Raw genomic sequence first — 22,423 nt, forward strand, 5'->3', positions numbered from 1 at the left:
GCCTCAACATGGCTGCAACCAGGGAGTCTTCAGGATCCTCCCAGAATCTCTTCGTCAGCATCTGGCTTATGATAAGGTTTCAGGTATCTTGATGGTATCCATATCAGGTGTTGATTTTGGCCTGGAGAAACACAAGAATAACCTCTACCCCAAGTTATTATTTTACCTATTTCCCAACTTTTTGTTATCAGACCTGTCCACCAAATCAGTTGTTCTGCTTATGTCTTTGCAGCTGGTTTCTGTAGAAGCTGTTCAGGTGCTGATAACATCTGGCTTTTGGGCAGCATCAAAAAATTTAAAGTTAATAATGCTAGATTCAGTTGCATCTGTGGTGTTCCAAATTCTCTGTTCCCCCCTCCCCCCGCTTTTGCAACTTGTGTTTTAGGGAGAGATTCATTCTTTCCACTATGGCTTGTCCTTCAGAATTGTATGGGATACCAGTAATGTGTTTAATATTCCACATAGAGAAAAATGTAGCTAGAGCTTGGCTAGTATAGCCTGGGGCATTATCTGTTTTAATAGACGCTGGAATGCCCATTTCCGCAAAACACTGCAAAAGGTGACATTTAACACAGGCAGAAGACTCTCCTGATTGGCATGTAGACCAGACAAAATGAGAAAAGGTATCCACACATACATGTACATAAGCTTGTCTCCCAAACGAGGGAAATGTGTGACATCCATTTGCCAAAGAGAATTCGGTTCCAATGCTTGAGGATTGACTCCTCTTGTAAAAGATGAGGAGTGTTCCATTTGGCAACTTAGGCATTGCTGGATAATAAATTTAGCTCCTTTCCAGGTAATGCTGTGTCTGTGTTTGAGACCAGAGGCATTAACATGGGTTAAAACCACAGGCATTAACACGGGTTAAATTGTGAAGGTGTCTAGAATTAGACCTTGCTTTAGCAACTAGATGATCAGCCATTTGGTTCCCTTCAGGCAAAGGTCCTGGAAGTGGTGTATGAGCCTTAATGTGAGTGATGTAAAAAGGGTGCATTCTACTCCTAACTGCAGTTTGTAATTGGGTAAATAAAGTCATCAGGTGTTTATCTGTATGAAATAGTAACCGACCATTTTTAATTAATTGTGTAGAATTAACCAAGTATGAAGAATCAGAAATCACATTAATAGGCATATCAAAAGCAGTCAATGCCTCAATTAAAGCTACAAGCTCCACTTTTTGAGCTGAAGTATAGGGCGTCTGGAAAACTTTACCTGTGATCCAGAATAAGAAGCTTTACCATTACTAGATCCATCTGTAAAACAATGAAAATTCTTAGCAAGTCACTCGTTGTTTACGCAGGATTTGTAAATGCAAACTGTTCACAGTCTTGCTCAGCTAAAGGGATAGTAAACAAACAGTCTTTTAAATCTATGACTACTAAAGGCCAACTTTTTTTGGAATTATAGCAGGAGAAGGCAATCCTGGCTGTAATGCTCCCATAGGTTGTATAACTGAATTGATGGCTCTTACATCAATTAACATTCTCCATTTACCTGATTTTTTCTTAATTATGAAAACTGGAGAATTCCAACGGGAAAATGACGGAGATATTTGCTCATTTTCTAATTGTTCAGTAACTAATTTCTCTAAAGCCTCCAGTTTCTCTTTACTTAGCGACCATCATTCTATCCACCATCATTATATCCAAATGGGCTTATCTGTTTACCATTTTAGTGGTATAAGTTCTGGAGGCTTAACAATGCCTGCCATCAAAAATGATATCCTAATCTTTGGCAGGAACTGTGTCTTTCTACTTGAAGCAATTCTTTCAAAGATTGAAAATTTTTTTAATCCCATAAAAAGGACATATACCATTTCATGCATTATATGTTGACTTCGAGGGCTATATAATTGTTCTGGAATTAGAACTTGTGATCCCCATTGTTGCAATAAATCTCTCCCCCATAAATTTGTAGGTACAAAAGTTATAATTGGTTGAATAGTCCCAGGTTGTCCATCGGGCCCTTCACAATGTAAAATATAGTTACTTTGATATACTTCAGGAGTTTACCAACTCCAACTATGTTAAATTGTGCAGGTTGAATTGGCCATGTGGACGGCCAGTGCTGTAGAGAAATGATTGAAATATTTCCACTTGTATCTACCAAACATTTAAATTTCTTTCCCTGAATAGTTATTTCACAGGTAGGACGTTTATCAGTAATTTGATTTACCCAGTAAGCTGCTTTGCCTTATTTATTTGTGCTTCCAAGTCCTCCTGTTCATTTAATTTTACTTTTTCCCATTCCCACATATGGAACAATCAGGAGCTATTCTGTGTGATCTCCTGGCCCTGCTTTCCAGAGAACAGAAGTAGACATAACAATTTGAATTTCCCCATTATAATGTGAATCTGTGACTCCTGTATGTATTTGTACCCCTTTTAAATTTAAACTAGACCTTCCTAGAAATAGTCCTATCATCCCCACTGGCAAGTGTCCACAGACTCCTGTTAGGACCTTCTGTGAGTGTTCACCAGGCAGAAGACACACAGCCTTTGTACAGCATAAACCTACTGCAGCACTACTGGCTGTGGTGGGGGACAGACATTGTTCAGGGGTGAAGGAATGGCCTGAGCCAGGAAAGCTCCAGTTTGAAAAGGGGACCAGGACAGACCCCTCATGACATTTTCCAAAATTAGACTACCATATTTATCAAACTTAAAGTGACACTGATTAGCCCAATGATTTCCTTTTTTACATTTTGGACATATTTCAAACTCAGCAGTTTTCTTTTTCTCCTTATCTGGAGGCCTGACTCACTTATTATTTCTACATTCTTTTTCAGTATGAATAGCTTGTTTAAATTCTTTGAGTAATTTAAATGGAAAAGGCTGAAATGTAGCTATAATATTTCCCTGTTGATCTGGGGGTGTATTCTAACAGGGAAATGCCAAGCCTGTATATCACCCTCTCTTCTAGCTTGCTGGATTCTTGCCTGAATAGAACTGGGAGAGATCACTCAAGGCACTGCTCAGTCACTGGGGCAACTAATTTTCTCCCAGTGTCCTCTGGAAAAGAAAGATCTGGAGGGTCTTTTTCTTCAAAATAATAATGAGGGGCTGCAGAAGGGTAGAGATGAATCACTCCCTCCTTTGCCACTTTATATTTAACTGGCAAATAAACCTGCTCTGTAACCTCTTCTGTTACTATGTTATAATTTCTTTTCTCTTCATCATCAGTGTGAAAAAGCTCCAAGGTGGAATGAACCAGAGCCCATATTTGTCCCATTGTTACACTGATGCTTCTGAGCTCCCCTTGTTACTCACCATGGAGATTGCTTTAAGAGTACTCGGGCATCCTCCAGCTAGTTCCACATTCTCCAACAGTCACTCTGGTGACCCTTCAACCTGGATTTGAGCCCCCACGTATGGGTGCCAGTTGCTGAGACCAGCTAGGTTGGGGAGACCCTAACCCAGCAGCACTAGAGGAATTAAAGACACACACACAGAAATATAGAGGTGTGAAATGGGAAATCAGGGGTCCCACAGCCTTCAGAGCTGACAGCCCCAAACAGAGATTTACCCACATACTTAGTAACAACAAGCCAGTCATTAGCATTGTTTCTATAGATATTAGATTAACTAAAAGTATCCCTTATGGGAAATGAAAGGATGGGCTGAAATAAAGGGATGGGTTGAGCAAGTTATCTGCAGCAGGAGCATGTCCTTAAGGCACAGATTGCTCATGCTATTGTTTGTGGTTTAAGAACACTTTAAGTGGTTTTCTGCCCTGGGTGGGCCAGGTGTTCCTTCCCCTCATATCAGTAAACCCACAACTTTTGAGCATGTGCATTATGGCTATCATGAACATGTCACAGTGCTGGAGATTTTGTTTATGGCCAGATTTGGGGCCAGTTTATGGCTTGATTTTGGGGTGCCTGTTCCCAACAGAGGCCTATGGTGACAGACCGAATATCCCCATATAAAAACTAGAAACAATCTGTGAAACTGCTTTGTTATGTGTTGATTAATTTCACAGAGTCAAGCCTTCATTTTTAGTCCACAGTTTGGAAGCACTGTTTCAGGAGAATCTGCGAAGGGACATTTGGGAGCTCATTGAGGCCTATGGTGAAAAAGTTGAATCCCCAGATAAAAACTAGAATGAAGCTATCTGCAAAACTGCTTTGTGATGTGTGGATTCATCTCACGGAGTTAAACTTTCTTTTTATTCAGCAGTTTGGAAAACTGTTTTTGTAGAACCTGCAAAGAGACATTTGGGGGCTCACTGTTTCTTATGGTGAAAAAGAGAATATCCCCAGAAAAAGATTAGAAAGAACCTCTCTGTGAAAGTGCTTTGTGATGTTGGATTCATCTCACAGAATTAAATTTTTCCGTTCACTGAGCAGTTTGGAAACACTCTTTTTGTAGACTCTGCAAAGGGACATTAGGGAGCTCATTGAGGTCTATGGTGAAAAAGCAAGTATCCCCAGATAAAAACTGAAAGAAATTATTTGTGAAACTGCCTTATTACAGGTGGATTCTTCTCATAAAGTTAAACCTTTCTTTCGGTTTGGCAGGTTGGAACCATCCTTTTGTAGAATCTGTGAAGGGACATTTTGGAGCGCATTCAGGTCTGTGGTGTGAAACCAAATATCCCCAGATACAAACCAGAAAGAAGCTGTCTGTGAAACAGCTTTTTGATGTATGAATCCGTCTGTCAGAGTAATACGTTTCTGTTGATTCAGCCATTTGGAAAAAATGTTTTTGTAGAATCTGTGAAGGGATTCTACAGGTCTATGGAGACAATCCTAATATCCCCAGATACAAATGAGAAAGAAGCTATCTGTGAAACTGCTTTGTGATGTATGGATTCGTATCACAGAATTTGGAAACATTGTTTTTGTAGAATCTGTGAAGGAACATTTGGGAGCTCATTGCAGCCTATGGTGAAAAAGCGTATATACCCAGATAACAACTAGAAAGAAGTTATCTGTGAAACTACTTTGTGACCTGTGGATTCACTTAACAGAATTACACCTTTCTTTTGATTCAGCAGTTTGGAAACACAGCTTTTGTGGAATCTGGGAAGGGACATTTGGGAGCTCATTAAGGCCTATAGTGAAAAAGCAAATATCCCCAGATAAAACTGGAAAGAATTTTTTTTTAAGACTGCTTTGTGATGTGTGGATTCCTCTCACAGGAGTAAACCTTTCTTTTGATTTAGCAGGTTGGAAACAGTTCTTTTGTAGTGTTTGTGAAAGGTCATTTAGGAGTGCATTGAGTCCCATGACGAGGAACTGAATATTTTCAGATAAAACTAGAAAGAAGCTACCTGTGAAACTACTTTGTGATGTGTAGATTCCTCTCACAGAGTTAAATCTTTCTTTTGATTCAGCAGATTGTAAACACTGTTTTTGTAGGATCTGTGAAGGGACATTTGAGAGCTCACTGAGGCCTATGGTGAAAAAGTGAATATCACAAGATAAAAATTAGAAAGAAGTTATTTGTGAAACTGCTTTGTGATGTGTGGATTCATCTCACAGAGCTAAAACTTTCTTTGGATTCAGCAGTTTGGAAACACTGTTTTTGTAGAAACTGCAAAGGGACATTTTGGAGTGCATTGATGCCTATGTTGAAAAAGCAAATATCCAAAGATAAAACGTAGAAAGAAGTTACCTGTGAAACTGCTTTTTTTGTGATGTGTGGATTCATCTCACAAAGTTAAACCTTTTTTTTGATTCAGTATGTTGGAAACAGTACTTTTGTAGAATCTGCGGAAGGATATTTGGGAGTGCATTGATGTCTATTGTGACAAACAAAATATCCCTAGATTGAAACTAGAAAGAGGCTATCTGTGAAACTTCTTTGTGATGTGTGGATTCATTTCACAGAGTTCAACTTTTTTTCTTGTTTCAGCAGTTTAGAGACACTGTTTTTGTAGGGATTGCAAAGGGATATTTTGGAGCTCTTTGAGGCCTATGGTGAAAATGGGAATATCCGCAGATAAAAACTAGAAAGAAGTCATCTGTGAAACTGACTTGCGATGTGTGAATTCTTCTCATAAAGTTAAACCCTTTCTTTTGACTCAGCAGGTTGAAAAGAGTCCTTTTGTAGAATCTGTGAAGGGACATTTGGGATCACATTGAAGCCTATGTTGAAAAAGTGAGTATCCTGGAATAAAAACTAGAAAGAATTTTTTTTGTGAAACTGCTTTGTGATGTGTGGATTCATCTCACATAGGTATACCTTTCCTTTCATTCAGCATATTGGAAACAGTCCTTTTGTGAAATCTGAGAAGGGACATTTGGGATCGCATGGAGGCCTATGGTGAAATAATGAGTGTTCCCAGATAAAAACTACAAAGATGTTATCTGTGAAACTGCTTTCTGATGTGTGAATGAATCTCACAGAGGTAAACCTTTCTTTTCATTCAGTAGTTTGGAAAAACTGTTTTTGTAGAATCTGAAAAGGGACATTTAGGATCACATTGAGGTCTATGGGGAAAAAGCCACTATCCCCAGTTAAAAACTACAAAGATGTTAACTGTGAAACTGATTTGTGGTATGTGGATTCATCTCTCAGAGGTAAACCTTTCTTTTCACTCAGCAGTTTGGAAATGTTTTTATCGAATCTGTGAAGGGATATTTAAGAGTGCATTAAGGCCTATGGTGAAAAAGAGAACATTTCCAGATAAAAACTACAAAGATGTTATCTGTGAAACTGCTTTATGAGGTTTGGATTCATCTCACAGAGTTTAGCATTTCTTTTGATTCAGCAGTTTGGAAACATTGCTTTTGTAGGGTCTGCGAAGAGACATTTTGGCGTTATTTGAGGCCTATGGTTAAAAAGTGAATACCTCCAGATAAAAGCTAGAAAAAGGTTATCTGTGAATCTGCTTTGTGATGTCTGGATTCATCTCAGAGAGTTAAGCCTTTCTTTTGATTCAGCAGTTTGGAAACACTTTTTGTAGAATCTGCAAAGGGACATTTGGGAGCTCATTGAGACCTATGGTGAGAAAGCGAATATCCCCAGATAAGAACTAGAAAGAAGCTATTTGTAAACCTGCTTTGTGATGCATGGATTCAAGTCACAGTATTAAAGCTTTATTTTGATTCATCAATTTGGAAACACTGTTGTTGTAGAATGTGCAAAAAGACATTTGTGAGCTCCTTGAAGCCTATAGTGAAAAAGTGAGTATCCCCAGTTAAAAATTAGAAAGAAGGAATCTGTGAAACTGCTTTTTGATGTGTGTATTCTTCTCACAGGATTCAACATTTCTTTTGATTTTGCAGGTTGGAAACAGTCCTTTTGTAGAATATGTGAAGGGACACTTGGGCATGCATTGAGGACTATGGTAATCAACTGAATATCCTCAAATAAAAAACTAGAAAGAAGCAATCGGTAAAACTGCTCTGTTATGTGTTGACTAATATCACAGAGTTAAGCCTTTCTTTAGATACAGTGGTGTAGGAACACTGTTTTTGTATAATCTGCAACGAAAATTTAGGAGTTTATTAAGACCTACAGTGAAAAAGCTAAAATCTCCAGATAAAAACTAGAAAGAAAGTGTCTGTGAAACTGCTTTGTGATGTGTGGCTTCGTCTCACAGAGTTAAACCACTCTTTTGATTCAGCAGTTTGGAAACACTGTTTTTGTAGAATCCGCAAAGGGACATTTGGGAGCACATTGAGGCCTATGGTGAAAAAATGACTATCCTTTCATAGATACAAGAAAGAAGCCAACTGTGAAACTGCTTTGTGATTTGTGGATTCATTTCACTGAGTTAAACTTTTCTTTTGATTAAGCAGTTTGGAAACGCTGTTTTTGTACAGTCTGCAAGGGGAAATTTGGGAGCTGATTGAGGCCCTTGGTGACAAACAAAATATCCCCAGATGAAAACTAGAAAGAAGCTATGTGTGAAACTTCTTTGTGATGGGTGGATTCATCTCACAGAGTTCAACTTTTCTTTTAATTCAGCAGTTTGGAAATGCTGTTTTTGTAGAATCTGCGAAGAGATTTTGGAAGCTCATTGAGGCCTATGGTGAAAAAGTGAATACCGCAGATAAAAATCCGAGAAAGAAGTTATTTGTGAAACTGCTCTGTGATGTGTGGATTCTGTCCACAGAGTTGAACCTTTATTTTGATTCCACAGTTGGAAACAGACCTTTTGTAGAATCTGTGAAGAAACTTTTGGGAGTGCATTGAGGCCTATGGTGACACACTGAATCTTCCCAGATGAAAACTAGAGAGAAGCTATCTGTGAAACTGCTTTACGATGTGTGGATTCATCTCACAGAATTAAATCTTTCCTTTGATGCAACAGTTTAGAATCATGGTTTCTGTAGAATCTGCAAAGGGACATTTGGGTGCTCACTCAGGTTTATGTTGAAAAACCGAATATCCCCAGATAAAAACTGAAAGAGTTTATTTGTGAAACAGTTTTGTGAGGTATGGATTCTTCTCACAGAGTTAAACCTTTATTTTGATTCAGCAGTCTGGAAACACTCCTTTTTTAGAATCTGCAAAGAGATATTTTTTAGCCCATTGAGACCTACGGTGAAAAAGGGAATATCCCCAGATAAAAACTAAAAAGAGGCTATCTGTGAAACTGCTTTGTGATTTGTGGATTCATGTCACAGAGTTTAAACTTTCTTTTGATTCAGCAGTTTGGAAACACTGTTTTTGTAGAATCTGTGATGGGACACTTGGAAGTTCACTGAGGCCTATGGTGAAAAAGCAAATATCCCCAGATAAAAACCAGCAAGAAGTTATCTGTGAAACTGCTTTATGATGTGTGGATTCTTCTCACAGAGTTTAACTTTCCTTTTGATTCCACAGTTTGGAAACAGTCCTTTTGAAGAATCTGCAAAGGGACATTTGGCAGCTCATTGAGGCCTACGGTGACAAACAGAATATCCCCTGAAAAAAACTAGAAAGAAACTGTCTGTGAAACTACTTTGTGACGTGTAGATTCATTTCACAGAGTTAAATACTTCTTTTGATTAAACAGTTTTGGAAACAAGGCTATTTACATAGAATATGCAAAGGGACATTTGGGAGCTCATTGAGGCCTATAATGGAAAAGCAAATAGCTCTAGAAAAAAACTGGAAAGAAGTTATCTGTGAAACTGCTTTTTGATGTGTGGGTTCACCTCACAGAATTAAACATTTTTTAAATATATTCAGCCAGTTGGAAACAGTGTTTTTGTAGAATCTGCACAGGGATATTTGGGAGTTCATTGAGTCCTATGGTGACAAACTGAATATCCCCAGATAAAAATGAAAAAGAAGCCATCTGTGAAACTTCTTTTGGAAGTGGGTTCATCTCACAGGGCTAAGCCTTTCTTTTGATTCAACAGGTTGGAAACAGTAGTTTTGTTGAATCTGGGAAGGGACAATTGGTAGTGCATTGAGGTCTATGGGGACACACCAAATATTCCCAGATGAAAACTAGAGAGAAGCTATCTGTGAAACTGCTTTGTGATGTGTGGATTCATCTCACAGAGTTAACATTTGTTTTGCTTCAGCAGTTTGGAAACACTGTTTTTGTAGAATCTGCAAAGGGACAATTTTTAGCATATTGAGGCCTATGGTGAATAAGTGAATATCCCCAGATAAAAACTAGAAAGAAGCTATCTGTGAAACAGCTTTGTGATGTGTGGATTCATGTCACAGACTTTAACTTTTCCTTTGATTCAGCAGTTTGGAAACACTGGTTTTGTAGAATCTGTATGGGACACTTGGAAGTTTATTGAGGCCAATGGTGAAAAAGAGAATAACCCCAGAGAAAAACTAGCAAGAAGTTATCTGTGAAACTTCATTGTGATGTGTCAGTCCTCGTCACAGAGTTTAACCTTTCTTTTGGTTCCACAGGATGGACACAGTTCTTTTGAAGAATCTGCAAAGGGACATTTGGGAGCACAATGAAGCCTATGGTGACAAACTGAATATCCCCTGATAAAAACTAGAAAGAAACTATCTGTGAAACTGCTTAGTGATGTGTGAATTCATCTCACAAAGTTAAACCTTTCTTTTGATTCAACAGTTTGGAAACAGTATTTTTGTAGAATATGTGAAGGGTTATTTGGGAGCTCATTGAGGCCTGTAATGAAAAAGGAAATAGCCCCAGATAAAAACTAGAAAGAAGTTATCTGTGAAACTGCTTTGTGATGTATGGATTCATCTCACAGATTTAAATGTTTCTTTTGATTCAGCAGGTTGGAGACAGTGTTTTTGTAGAATCTACACAGGGATATTTGGGGGCACGTTGAGGCCTATTGTGACAAAATGAATATCCCCAGATAAAAATGAAAAATAACTATCTGTGAAACTGCTTTGGGATGTGTGGATACATATCACAGAGATAAGCCTTTCTTTTGATTCAGTAGGTTGGAAGCAGTACTTTTGTAGAATCTGGGAAGGGACAATTGGGAGTTCATTGAGGTCTATAGTGACACACCAAATCTTCCCACATGAAACCTAGAGAGAAGCTATCTGTAAATCTGCTTTATGATGTGTGGATTCATCTCACAGAGTTAAAACTTGGTTTTGATTCAGCAGTCTGGAAACACTGTTTTTTTAGAATCTGCAAAGGGACATTTTGGAGCTCATTGATGCCTACAGTGAAAAACTGATTATCCCCAGATAAAAACTTGAAAGAGGCTATCTGTGAAACTGATTTCTGATGTGTGGATACGTCTCACAGAGTTAAACCATTTTTTTGGTTCAGCAGTTTGTAAACACTGTTTTTGTAGAAGCTGCAAAGAGACATTTGAGGGCTCATTGAGGCCTATGGTGAAAAACAGAACATCCCCAGACAAAAACAAGAAAGAAGATGTTTGTAAAACTGCTTTGTGATGTGTGGATTCATCTCACAGAGTTAAATCTTTCCTTTTATTCAACAGTTTGGAAACATGGTTTCTGTAGAATCTGCAAAGGGCATTTGGGGGCTCACTCAGGTGTATGTTGAAAAAGGGAGTATCCCTAGATAAAAACTGAAAGAATTTATTTGTAAAACTGCTTTGTGTGTGTGGATTCTTCTCACAGGGTTAAACCTTTCTTTTGATTCGGCAGTCTGGAAACAGTCCTTTTTTGGAATCTGTGATGGGACATTTTTTAGTGCATTGAGGCCTATGGTGAAAAAGCAAATATCCCCAGATAAAAAACAGAAAAATGCTATTTGTGAAACTGCTTTTTGAAGTGTGGATTTATCTCACAGAGCTAAACATTTCTTTTGAGTGAGCAGGTTGAAAACACCATTTTGGGAGAGTCTGTGAAGGGACATTTAAAAACCCATTGGGGCCAATGTGGAAAAACCAAATATCCCCATGTAAAAGCTAGAAAGAAGCTGTCTGTGAAAACGCTTTGTGATGTGTGGATTAATCTCACGGATTTAAACCTTTCTTTTGATTCAGCTGATTGGAAACACCCTTTTTTGGAGAATCTGCCGGGAAATATTTGGGAGCCCATTGAAGCCTACGGGGAAAAACCAAATATCTCCAGATAAAAACTAGAAAGAAGCAATCTGTGAAACTGCTTTGTGAAGTGTGGATTCATCTCACAGAGTTAAATATTTCTCTTCATTCAGCAGCTTGGGAACACTCTTCTTGTAGAAACTGCAACCAGACATTTGGGAGCCCATTGTGGCCTATGGGGAAAAACATATTATCCTCAGATAAAAATGAAAGAAAAGTCATCTGTGAAACTGCATTGAAATGTGTGGATTCATCTCCCAGCATTAAACCTTTCTTTTGACTCACTGGTTGGAAAATCTCTTTTTGTCACATTGGTGAAGGTACATTTGGAGTCTATTTTGGCCTAAGGGGAAAAGCTGAATATCCACAGATAAATGTGAGAAAGAAGCTACATGTGAAAGCTCTTTGTGATGTGTGGATTCATCTCACAGAATTAAATTTTTCTTCTGATTTAGCAGGTAAATACACTCTTTCTGGAGAATCTGTGAAGGGGCATTAGGGAACCCATTGGGTCCTGTGGGAAAAACTGAATATCCCCAGATAAAAACTAGGAAGAAGCAATCTGTGAAACTGCTTTGTGATGTGTGGATTCACTTCACAGAGTGAAACCTTTGTTTTGATTCAGCAGGTTGGAAACAATCTTGTTGGAGGATCTCTGAAGGGACTTTTGAACTCCCTTTGAGGCCTATGGGGAAAAACCAAATATCCCCAGATGAAAACCAGAAAGAAATTATTTGTGAAACTGCTTTGTGATGTGTGGATTCATCACGGTGGTATACCTTTCTTTTGGTTCAGTGAATTGGAAACACTCTTTTTGGAGTATATGCAAAAAGATACTTTGGAGCCCACTGAGGCCTATTGGGGCAAACTGAATATTACCAGATAAAAGCTAGGAAGAATCTATCTGTGCAACTGCTGTGTTTGTGTGGATTCATCTCACAGAGCTAAATTTTTCTTTAGATTCAGTAGATTGGAAATACTCTTTTTGGACTATATGCAAATGGACATCTTAGAGCTCATTGAGGCCCATCAGGATGAACAAAATATCCCCAGATAAAATCTAGAAAGACGCTATCTGTGAAACTACTTTGCATTTGTGAATTCATCTCACTGAGATAAACCTTTCTGTTCATTCAGCAGGTGGGAAACACTCTTTTTAGAGAATCTGCAAAGAGACATTTGGGAGCTTACTGAGGTCTCCGGATAAAACAAAATATCCCAATGTAAAAACTAGAAAGAAGCTAACTGTGACAGTGCTTTGTAATGTGTGGATTCATCTTACTGAGTTAAACCTTTCTTTTGATTCAGCAGGTTGGAAACACTCATGTTGTAAAATCTGCAAAGGGACTTTTTGTAGCCCATTATGGAATATAAGGAAAAAAACCCCCGAATATCCCAAGATAATAACTACAAAGAAGCTGTCTGTGAAACTGTTTTGTGATTTTTGGATTCATCTCAAAAAGTGAAAATTTTCTTTTGATTCAGCAACTTGGAAACAGTCTTCTCAGAGAAACTGTGAGGGAACTTTTGGGAGCCTATTGAGGCCTATGGGGAAAAACGGAATATCCCCACATAAAAACTGCAGTGAAGGTATCTGTGAAACTACTATGTGATGTGTGGATTCATCTCCCAAGGATAAACCTTCCTTTGGATTCAGCAGATTGGAAACACTTTTTTTGTAGAATCAGTGAAGGGATATTAGGGATCCAATAGAGTCCTGTGGGGAAACACTGAATATCTCCTGACAGAAACCAGAAATAAGTGATCTGTGAAACTGCTTTGTTATGTGTGAATTTGTATTACTGTGTTAACCTTTCTTTTGAGTCAGCAGGTTGGAAACCCTCTTTTTGTAGACTCTGCAAAGACACATATGGGAGCCCTTTGAGGCCTATAAGAAAAAAAAATATGCCCAGATCAAAACTACAAGGAATGTATCCATGAAACTGCTTTATCATATGCAGATTCTCCTCACAGACTTAAATCTTTCTTTTGATTCAGCTGGTTGGAAACACTGTTATTGGAGAATCTGCAAAAGTACATTTGGAAGCCTGTTGGGACCTATGGGGAAAAACTGAATATCCCCATATAAAAACTAGAAGGAAGATATCAGTGAAACTGCTTTGTGATGCGTGGATTCATCTTAAAGAGTTAAACCATTCTTTGATTCAGCAGAATGGAAATACACTTTTTGCAGAATCTGTGAAGGGATATTTTGGAACCCATGGAAGCTTATGGGGAGAACAGAATATCCCATGATAAAAACTAGAAAGGAGCTATCTGTGAAAGTGCTTTCTTATGTGTAGATTCATCTCACAGAGGTAAAACATTCTTTTGATTCAGTAGGTTAGAACACTATTTTTTTAGAATGTGGGAAAGGACATTTTGCAGCCCGTTAAGGCTTACGACAAAAAAACCAGATTATCCACAGATAAAAACAACAAGGAAGCTATCTGTGACTCTGCTCTATGTTGTGGGGATTCATCTCACAAAAGTAGACTGTTCTTTCGAGTGAGCAGGCTTGTAACTCTTTTTGTAGACTCTGCAATGGGACATTTGGGACCTCTTTGAGGCCTATAAGGAATAAGCGAATATCCACAGACAAAACTAGAAATAAGCTATCTGTCAAACTGCATTGTGATGTGTGCATTAACCCCCAGAGTTAAATTTTCTTTTGATTCAGCAGCTTGGAAACACTCTTTTTGTAGAATCTGCTAAGGGAAATTTGGCAGCCCATTGAGGCCTAAGGGAAAAACCAAATATCCCCAGATAAAAACTGGAAAGAAGCTATCTGTGTAACTGCTTTGTGATGTGTGGATTCACATCACAGAGTTAAGCCTTTTTTGATTCAGCAGGTTGGAAACACTTTTTGGAGAATCTGTGAAGAAACATTTTGGAGAACAATGAGGCCTTTGGGGAAAAACTGAGTATCTCCAGATAAAAGCTAGAAAGAAGCTATACTTGAAACTACTTTGTGATGTGTGGATTCATCTCACAGAGTTAAAATTTCTTTTGATTCAGCAGGTTGGAAACACTCTTTTTGCAGAAAATGTGAAAAGATATTTGAGAGCTTATTGAGGCCTTTGAGGAAAAACTGAATATCCCAGATATAAAGTAGAAAGAAGCTCTCTGTGAAACTGCTTTGTGATGTGTGGATTCATCTCATGGAGTTTAATCTTCCTTTTGATTCACAGGTTGGAAACACTCTTTTTGAAGAATCTGTGAAAAGACGTTTGGAAGCCCAAAAGACCTATGAGGGTAAACGGAATACCCACAGATAAAAACTAGAAAGGAGCTGTTTGTGAAACTGTTTTGTGATGTGTGGATTCATCTCACATATTTGAAATTTTCTGTTGATTCAACAGGTTGGAAACACTCTTTTTGTAGAATTTGTGAAGGGACATTTGGGAGCCCATTCAATCCTATGGTGAACAAAAAAAAATCCCAAGATAAATACTAGAAAAAGCTGCCTTTGAATCTGCTTTATGAAGTTTGGATTCATCTCACAGAGCTAATCTTTTCCATTCATTCAGCAGGTTGGAAAACCTCTTTTTGTGGAACCTGTGAAGAAAGATTTGGGAGCCTATTGAAGCCTAAAAGGAAAAACTAAATATCTCCAGTTAAAACTAGAAACAAGCTATCTGTGAAACTGCCTTATGGTGTGTTTTTTCACCTCACAGAGATAAAAATTTCTTTTATACAGCAGGTTGGAAACACTCTTCTTGGAGAATCTGTGAAGGGACATTTTGGAGCCCATTAAAGCCTATGGGGAAAAGCCAAACAACTCCTTATAAAAACTAGGAAGAATCTATCTGTGAAACTGCTTTGTGAAGTGTGGATTCACCTCCCGGACTTAAACATTTCTTTTGATTCAGCAGGTTGCAAACAATTTTTGTAGAATCTGCGAAGGGACATTTGGGAGCCCATTTAGGCCTATGGGGAAAAACTGAATATTCCCTGATAAAAACTTGAAAGAAGCTATCTGTGAAACTACTTTGTGATGTGTGCATTCGCCTCCCAGAGTTAAAGCTTTCTTTTGATTCAGCAGGTTGGAAACACTCTTTTTGGAGAAATTGCAAAGGGACATTTTGGAGCTCATTGCAGCCTGTGTGGAAAAACAGAATATGCTCAGATAAAAACTAGAAAGAAACTATTTGTGAGACGGCTTTGTGATGTTTGTATTCAGCTACCAGAACTAAAACTTTCTTTTGATTTGGCAGGTTGGAATCACTTTTTTTGGAAAATCTGTGATGAAACATTCAGGAGACCATGGAAGCCTATGGGAAAAACCAAATATCCCCTGATAAAAACTAGAAAGAAGTTATCTGTGTTACTACTTTGTGATGTGTGGATACTTCTCACAGAGGTAAAGCTTTCATTTGATTCAGCAGTTTGGAAACATGCAGTTTGGAAACACTTTTTTTGGAGGATCTCTGAAGGGACATTTGGGAGCCCACTGAGGCACACGGGGAAAAATTGAATATCCCCAGATAAAACTAGGAAGAAGATGTCCATGAAATGGCCTTGCAATGTGTGGTTTCATCTCACCAAGTTAAAACTTTCTTTTGATTCACCGATTGGAGACACTCTTTTTGTAGAATTTGTGATGGGAAACTTGTGAGCCTACTGAGGCCTATGGGGCAAAACCAAATATCCCCAGATAAAAACTAAAACAAAAAAAATTATCTGTGAAACTGGTTTGTGATATGTGGATTCATCTCACAAAGTTAAGTTTCTTTTGATTCAGCAGGTTGGAAACACTATTTCCAGAGAATCTGCAAAGAATCATTTGGGGGCCCATTGAGGCCTATGAGGAAAAACCGAATATTTACAGATAAAAACTAGAAGGAAGCTATCTGTGAAACTGATTTGTGATGTGTGGATTCATCTCACAGAGTTAAACTTCTCTTTTGATTCAGCAAGATAGAAATACTATTTTTGGGGAATCTGCAAAGGGACATTTGTGAGTCTATTGAGCCCTATAGGGAATAACAAAATATCCCCAGATAAAAACTAGAAAGAGGCCACCTGTGAAGCTGTTTTTCTGTTGGAAGCTATCTGTGAAAATGCATTGTGATGTATGGATACATCACATAAAGTTGAACCTTTCTATTGAATCAGTAGGTTGGAAAAACTCTTTTAGGGAAATCTGCTATGAGACATTTATGAGCCCATTGAAGCCTATGGGGCTAAACATAATATCTCCAGATAAATACAAGAAAGAAGCTACCTGTGAAACTGCTTTGAAATGTGTGGGTTCATCTCAATGAGTTAAACTTTTCTTTGATTCTGCAGATTGCAAACACTTTTTTTGGAGGATCTGCAAAGGGATATTTGGGAGCCCATTGAAGCCTATGGGAATAAATGGAATACACCCAGATAAAAACAAGAAAGAAGCTATCCGTGAACCTTATTTGTGATGCATGGATTCATCTCAAAGGGCTAAAACTTTGTTTTGATTCAGCACTTTGGAAACACTCTTTTCATAGAATCTGCTAAGGGATATATGGAGGAACATTGAAGCCTGTAAACAAAAGCCAAATATCCCCAGATAAAAACCATAAATAAGCTATCTGTGAAACTGCTTTGTGATTTGTGGATTCATCTCACAGAGCTAAACTTTTCTTTTGATCCAGCAGGTTGTAAACACTCTTTTTGGGGTATCTGTGAAGGGACTTTTTGCAGCCCACTGAGGCTTATGTGGAAAAACTGAATATTGCCAGATAAGAACTAGAAAGAAGCTATCTCTGAAATTGCTTTGTGATGTGTGGATTCATCTCAAAGAGTTAACCCTTTCTTTTGAATTAGCTTGGAAACACCCTTTTTACAGAATCTCCAAAAGGACATTTGGAACTCTTTGAGGCCTATGGGGAAAAACAGAGTATCCCCAGATGAAAAGTAGAAAGGAATTGTCTGTGAAACGGCTTTGCAAGGTTTTGATACATCTCTCAGAATTAAATCTTTATTTGATTCAGCAGGTTGGAAACACTTTAATCAGAGAATTTGCAAAGGAACATTTTGGAGCCCATTGAGACCTATGAAGAAAAATCAAATATTCTCAGATAAAAACTAGAAAGAAGCTATCTGTGAAACTGCTTTGTGAGATATGGATTCATCTCACAAAGTTAAAAGTTTCTTTTGATTAAGGAGGTTGGAAACACTCTATTTGGAGAATATGTGAAGGGATATTTGTGAGCCCACTGGAGCCAATGTGGAAAAACAGAATATCCCTAGATTAAATTTAGAAAGAAGCTATCTGTGAAACAACTTTGTGATGTGTGGATTCATCTCACTGAGTTAAACTTTTCTTATAGTAGGTTGAAAGCACTCTTTTTGGGGAACGTTCAAAGGGATGTTTGTGAGCTCATTGAGTCCTTTGGGGGAAAACAAAATATCCCCAGATAAAGAAAAAAGAGAAGCTATCTGTGAAACTGCTTTTTGATATGTGTATTCATCTCACAGAGTTAAACCTTTTTTTGGTTCAGCAGGTTGGAAACACTCGTTTTGGAGGATCTGCAAAGAAACATTTGGGAATCCCTTCATGCCTACTAAACAAAAGAATATCAGCAGATAAAAACTAGAAATAAGCTGTCTGTGAAACAGCTTTGTGATGTGTGGATTCAAACACAGATTTAAAACTTTCTTCTTATTCAGCAGCTTGAAAACACTCTTTTTGTAGAATCTGTGAATGGATATTTTGGAGCACATTGAGTCTTATGGAGAAAAACATATCCCCAAATACAAACTAGAAAGGAGCTATTTGTGAACTGCTTCATGATGTGTGGATTAGTCTCACACAGTTAAATCTTTATTTTGATTCAGCAGGTTAGCAACGCTCTTTTTGGGGAATCTTCGAAGGGTCTTTTGGGAGCCCATTGAGGCATTTGGGAAAAAACTGAATATCTCTAGAGAAAAACCAGAAAAAGCTATCTGTGAAACCACTTTGTGATGTGTGGATTCATCTCACAGATTTGAATCTTTCTATTGAATCAGCAGGTTGGAACCACTCTTTTGGAGATTCTGTGAGGGGACATTTTGGAGCTCTTTGAGGCCTATGGGGCTAAACAGAATAACCCCAGATAAAAACAAGAAAGAAGTAATGTGCAAAACTCCTTTGTGATATGTGGATTCATCTCACAGAGTTGAACCATTCTTTTGATTCAGCATGTTGGAAACACCCTGTTTGGAGAATCTGTGAAGTGACATTTGTAAGCCATTGAAACCTATGGGAAAAAACTGAATATACCCAGATAAAAACCAGAAAGAAGCTGTCTGTGAAACTTCTTTATGATGTGTATTCATCTCAGAGAGTTAAAACTTTGTTTTGATTCAGTAGTTTGGAAACACTTTTTTTTGGGAAGATCTGAGAAGAAACATTTTGGAGCCTATTGTGGCCTATAAGTAAAAACTGAATATATCCAGATAAAAACCAGAAAGAAGTTATCTGTGAAACCGCAGTGTGAGGTGTGGAATCATCTCACAGATTACAACTTCTCTTTTGATTCAGCAGTTTAAATACACTCTTTTTGGAGAATCTGCAAAGGGAAATTTGAGAGCCCATTTTAACCTATGGGGACAAATTGAGTATCTCAGGTAAAAACTTGAAAGAAGCTATTGGGGAAAACTGCTTTGTGATCCATGGATTCACCTCACAGAGCTGACCTTTCTTTTGATTCAGCAGGTTGGAAACACTTTTTTTGCAGAATATGCAAAGGGATATTTGTAAGCCCAATGAGGCCTATAGAAAAAACAGAATGTACCTGGATAAAAGTTAGAAAGAAGCTATATGTGAAACTGCTTTGTGATGCCCGGATTCATCTCACTGAGTTAAACTTCTTGTTTTTGATCCAGCAGGTGGGAAGCACTTTGTTTGTAGAATCAACGAAGTGACATTTTGGAGCCCATTGAGGCACATATGTAAAAGCCAAATATCCCCAGATAGAAAAAAGAAAGAAGCTATCTGTGAAACTACTTTGTGATGTGTGAATTAATCTCACAGAGTTAAACCTTTGTTTTGATTCAGCAGGTTGGAAACACTATTTTTAGAATATCTTCAAAGAAATATTTGGGAACCCATTCGGGCCAATGGAAAACAACTGAATAACTCCAGATAAAAACTGTGAATCAGCTTTTTGATGGGTGGATTCATGTCACAGTGTCAAGTCTTTCTTTTTATTCAGCAGGTTGGAAGCACTCTTTTTGTAGAATCTGCAAAAGAATATTTCAAAGCCCATTGAGGCCTAAAAGGAAAAATAGAAAATTCACAAATAGAAACTAGAAAGAAGCTATCTGTGAAACTGCTTTGTGATGTGTGGCTTCATCTCACAGGGTTAAGCCTTTGTTTTGATTCAGCAGGTTGATAACACTCATTTTGTAGAATCCTTGAAAGGTTGTTGGGGAGCCCATTGAGGCATATATGGAAAAAACAAATATCCCTAGAGATAAACTAGAAAGAAGCTATCTGTGAAACTGCTATGTGATGTGTGGATTCATCTTACAGAGTTGAACTTTCTATTGAATCAGCAGGATGGAAACACTTTTTTTTGGAGAATCGACAAAGAGACATTTGGGAGACCATTGAGGAATATGGGGCTAAACCGAATATCCCCAGATAAAAACAAGAAAGAATCTATCTGTGAAACTGCTTTGTGATAAGTGGACTCATCTCTCAGAGTTAAACCTTTCTTTTGATTCAGCAGGTTGGAAAAACCGTTTTTGGAGAATGTGCAATGGGACATTTGGGAGACATTGAAACCTATGAGAAAAAAGCGAATATACCGAGATGAAAACAACAAAGAAGTTATTTGTGAAAATCCTGTGTGACGTGTATTCATCTCACAGTGTTAAAACTTTAATTCAGCAGGTTGGAATCACTTTTTTTGGAGGTTCTGTGAAGAAATATTTTGGAGCCATTTTGGCCTGTAAGTAAAAACAGAATATCCCCAGATAAAAACTAGAAAAAACTATCTGTGAAACTGCTTTGTCTTTTATGGATTCACCTCACAGAGTTAAATCTTACTTTTGATCCAAGAGGTTGGAAACACTCTTTTTGGAGACTTTGTGATGGGACGTCTGGGACCCCTTTGAGGCTTATGGGGAAACACTGAATATCCCCAGATAAAAACTAAAAAGAAGCTATCTGTGAAACTGCTTTGTGATGTGTGTATTCAGTTCACAGAGTGAAACCATTCTTTTGATTCAGCAGGTTGGAAACCCTCTAATTGGAAAATCTAGAAAATGACATTGGGGTGCTTATTGAGGCCTACGGGGAAAAACAGAATAACCTAAATAAAGCTAGAAAGAAGCTATCTGTGAAACTGTTTTGTGATATGAAAGTTCATCTCACAGGGATATACCTTTCTTCTGATTTAGCAGGTTGGAGACACTGTTTTTGTAGAATCTGCAAAGAGTCATTTAGGAGTCCACTGAGGCCTATGCAAAAAAAAAAAAAAAAAAAAAAGAACCTCCCCAGATAAAAGCTAGAAAGAAGCTATCTGTGAAACTGCTTTGTGATGTGTGGATTCATCTCACAGACCTCGGCATTTTTTTTTTTTTTTTTTGATTCAGCAGGTTGGAAATACTCTTTTTACAGAGTCTGTGAAGGGACATTGAAAGGCCTTTTGAGGCCTATGGAAAGAAACTCAATATCTCCAGAGAAAAACTAGAAAGAAGCTGTCTGTGAAATTGCTATGTGATTTGTGGATTAATTTCACAAAGGTAAAATTACCTTTTGATTACGCAGGTTGGAAACACCTTTTTTGGAGAATCTGCAAAGGGACATTTGGGAGCCCATTTTGGCCTATGGATAAAAACAAAATATCCTCAGATAAAAACTAGCAAGAAGCTATCTGTGAAACAGCTTTGTGATGTGTGGACTTCTCTCACAGTTTTAAAGCTTTCTTTCAATTCAGCAGCTTGTAAACACAGTTTTTGGAGAATCTGCAAAGGGACATTTCAGAGCCCATGAAGGCCTATGGGGAAAAACTAAAAATATCCTGAGATAAAAAGTAGAAAGAAGCGATTTGTGAAACTACTTTTTGGTGTGTGAGTTCATCTCACAGAGTTAAACCTTTCTTTTGATTCAGCAGGTTGGAAACACTCTTTTTGTAAAATCTTCAAAGAGACATTTGGGAGCACATTGAGGCCTGTGGGGCAAAACAGATTATCCCCATATAAAAACTAGAAAGAAGTTATCTGAGAAACTGATTTTTGATGTGTGGATTTATCTCCCAGAGATAAACTTTTTTTTTATTCAGCACGTTGTAAACACTCTTTTTGTAGTATCTGCAAAGGAACATTTTGTAGCCCTTTGAGGCCCATAGAAAAAAAGAATCCCCAGATAAAAACTAGAAAGAAGTTATCTGTGAAATTTCTTTGTGATTTTTGGATTCATCTCAAAGAGATAAAATTTTCTTTAGATTCAGCATGCTGGAAACACTCGTTTTGGAGAATCTGAGAAGGTACAATTTGGGAGCCCATTGATACCTATGGGGAAAACCCAATATCCCCAGATGAAAGCTAGTTCGCTGTCTTTGAAATTGTTTTGTGAAGTGTATTCATCTCACAAAGTTAAACCTTTCTTGGATTCAGCAGGTTGGAAACACTCTTTTTGGAGCATCTGTGAATGGACATTTGGATAACCTTTGAGGCCTATGGGCGAAAACAGAATATCCCCAGGTAAAAACTGCAAAGAAGGTATCTGTGAAACTACTTTGTGATGTGTAGATTCATCTCACAGAGTTAAACCTCTTTTTAACTCACCAGGTTGAAAACACTCTTTTTGGAGAATGTGTGAAGGGACATTTGGAGCCCATTGTGGGCTATAGGGAAAAAGTGTATATTCCCAGATAGAAAGTAGAAAGAAGCTATGTTTGAAACTGAGGTGATTTATGGATTCATCTCACAGAGTTAAAGCTTTGTTTTAATTGAGCAGTTTGGAAACACTCTTTTTGGATAATGTGCCAAGGGGCATTTGGGAGCCCATTGAGGCCTATATTGAAATAGTGA

At 37.9% G+C, this 22,423-nt stretch overlaps 1 pseudogene; it reads right to left on the reverse strand.

The window, feature by feature from the left end:
- Nucleotides 1–832: 832 nt before the first annotated feature.
- LOC129060833 (uncharacterized) overlaps nt 833–22,423 on the reverse strand; it is a 31,463-nt pseudogene continuing 9,872 nt past the window's right edge.

Source organism: Pongo abelii, chromosome 7 (assembly GCF_028885655.2).
Source record: "Pongo abelii isolate AG06213 chromosome 7, NHGRI_mPonAbe1-v2.0_pri, whole genome shotgun sequence".
Classification (NCBI taxonomy): domain Eukaryota; kingdom Metazoa; phylum Chordata; class Mammalia; order Primates; family Hominidae; genus Pongo; species Pongo abelii.